Here is a 2,189-nt window from a genome sequence, read left to right on the forward strand (position 1 = left end):
CACTCTGCGACATGCTGTGCTCCATTCTTGAATGTTTTGTATTCAGACATCTCAGCTCCTATTTATCAGCGATAGGAGATATATTTTTTTTCCTACAGTATTTTATTGCCACTATATATATATATATATATATATTAAAAAAACTTTGATATCAGAGTCCCTCTGACTCATGCCAGCCAAAACTGCAAACATACCATGTATTTTTCAAGCTGCTTATCCTTGGCAAAGGAAAGGGTGTGGTGCATGTAAACTGCTCACTATACTGCATACACCTGGAACAGAGCCTTAGCTGTTGAGCAGTTGTCACTGGTGATGCCACAACTTGTTGCTGTTGCACGTTGTTTTCTAGAAGTGATAAACAGGAAGATAGCTAAATAATGAAGTCATGTCAGGGGTGACACTGGCCTATGTGCTGTGCATGGTTAGCGTCACAGGTAAGAAACTCTGATTTTATTGAGGGTTAAAAAGTTCTGGCAGGGATGAGCCCTGCTATCCCCAGGGTAAAACAACCCTCAAATACTGAAGCATAGATGATGCAGGTCGTTCAGTTGAGCACATTTCTGTACACATGCACAACACTGTGAATCCAAGTGAATTCTAGACTCACAAAGATAAGCATTCAGAATAACTGAGATCAGATTTTTAATGAACCATTCATTTGGACTATTTAGCAAAAAAAATTACCATCCGCTGAAATGGTTTGGCTGAAGTAGTCATTGAATACTCAAAATGCTTGCAAACAGCAGTATAAATGTGCAATATTCTGTAGCCTTTACCCAAAGAATCAGACATTTTACCACCCTTTTGAAATTATTACTGTTCTGTCACCCCTGTTGAAGAACATTGTGCTTGGTTATATGAGGCAGTGAGGGAGATTAGAAGTGTAAGTGAATAAATTGATTTTTTTTTTTAAACCCTGAACCTCTTAATGTTTACAAAATATGCTTAATGTACATGCATAGTCTCTGGGAGTATGCATATGTAAAGTTTAACTATGTGTAAATACAAGCAGAGCAGAATATAACTTTCTATTCCAGCTTGTCTCTTTGATGGTCAAATCCGCCCAGATGAGTGTGCAGGCTGCTGAATGGAATTCTTCCAGTTATTGGGCTTATTTCTCCTTGCATGCAATTGTGATGCTGTGCTTGGGATAGAGTGAAATTGCTGTTTTGACTGCTTGCTCTTTAATCCCCCCTTTATAGTCTCATAAAATGTTCCTGGAGCTATACTGCCATGAAGCATCTGTGAAGTCAAGTGACTAGTTGGGTCAATCACATGGCTGTTTCTCCAAGATCACAGACTTCAGGCAAGCGCGTTCCTGTGACCTTGGTGGGAAGGGAAGTGGGACTGTACTGCAACTGCTTGCCTGTTCACGCGATTTCTCTTTCAACCACTTGTGCCCAATTTTCTTGAAGTTTGCAGGCTTGCAGTTTTTTGGTATAATCTGAGACAAATACCCCAGCTGTCGGACAGGCATTGCACCATCAGCTTTCCGAGTGGTTACGGGGACTGGCGTGGGTGGAGAACTGCCTCAGCTTGCTCTGGTAATGAGAACAGAGATTGAGATGAGTTAATAAAGCATGTAAGCAGGGGCCCTGCAAAACCGAGGAGACTTAGCGCTTGCTGTGCATTCCTGTGACTAAGCAAGTGCTCAAGATCTGTGTTTAATAACTTGACACTTGGATAGTTTTCCTATGGAGAAATGATGCCGGATTTGGGAGGTTGGTGTGAATTAGGACATGCTAGCTTCATACCCACCCTGGGAGGAAAGAGCTGAGAGAGAATATGAACTTAAAACGTCATAGCACACCACTGAGTGAATAAAGATACCAGGCTGAGGGAAACCAGGCAATGTCCTGGAGCCTAGCACTGTTCCTTAGCTGAAAGAGTATCTGGGGTGCTGCAAACATGCAGGGTAGACCAGCCCCTGCCATGTTTTCACAGTGACTGATTCAGCGCTGCTCCCCATCATACTTAATGCAAATTATGTTGTGTAATAGTTTGTATATTTATGACTGTGTGGCCAGAGCTGCCTGTTTCTACTCATGTCTCTCTTGCCTGAAGTGAGTGAACAGAGCAGATTGGAACAGGCGTGAGGTCTAGCTACAGAAGTTGGACAAGTATCCTGTGAGAAGTGCACAGTATTCTGCATTTTTAACATTAGATTTTTTTTTCCATCTACATTGCAG

General features: G+C 41.9%; 1 protein-coding gene across 2 annotated transcripts in view; it reads left to right on the top strand.

The window, feature by feature from the left end:
* Window positions 1-2,189, top strand: part of BARX2 (BARX homeobox 2) — a 120,955-nt gene that overhangs the window by 4,145 nt on the left and 114,621 nt on the right. The window contains exon 1 of one of the 2 annotated variants that reach the window (XM_080366632.1): window positions 256-1,544. The exons of the other annotated variant lie outside the window; for it this stretch is intronic. The gene's annotated coding sequence lies outside the window, so the exon portion shown is untranslated. Of the gene's footprint in view, window positions 1-255; window positions 1,545-2,189 lie in introns of those variants that run through there. 2 annotated transcript variants of the gene reach the window in all.

Source organism: Falco punctatus, assembly GCF_963210335.1.
Source record: "Falco punctatus genome assembly, chromosome: 16".
Taxonomy (NCBI): domain Eukaryota; kingdom Metazoa; phylum Chordata; class Aves; order Falconiformes; family Falconidae; genus Falco; species Falco punctatus.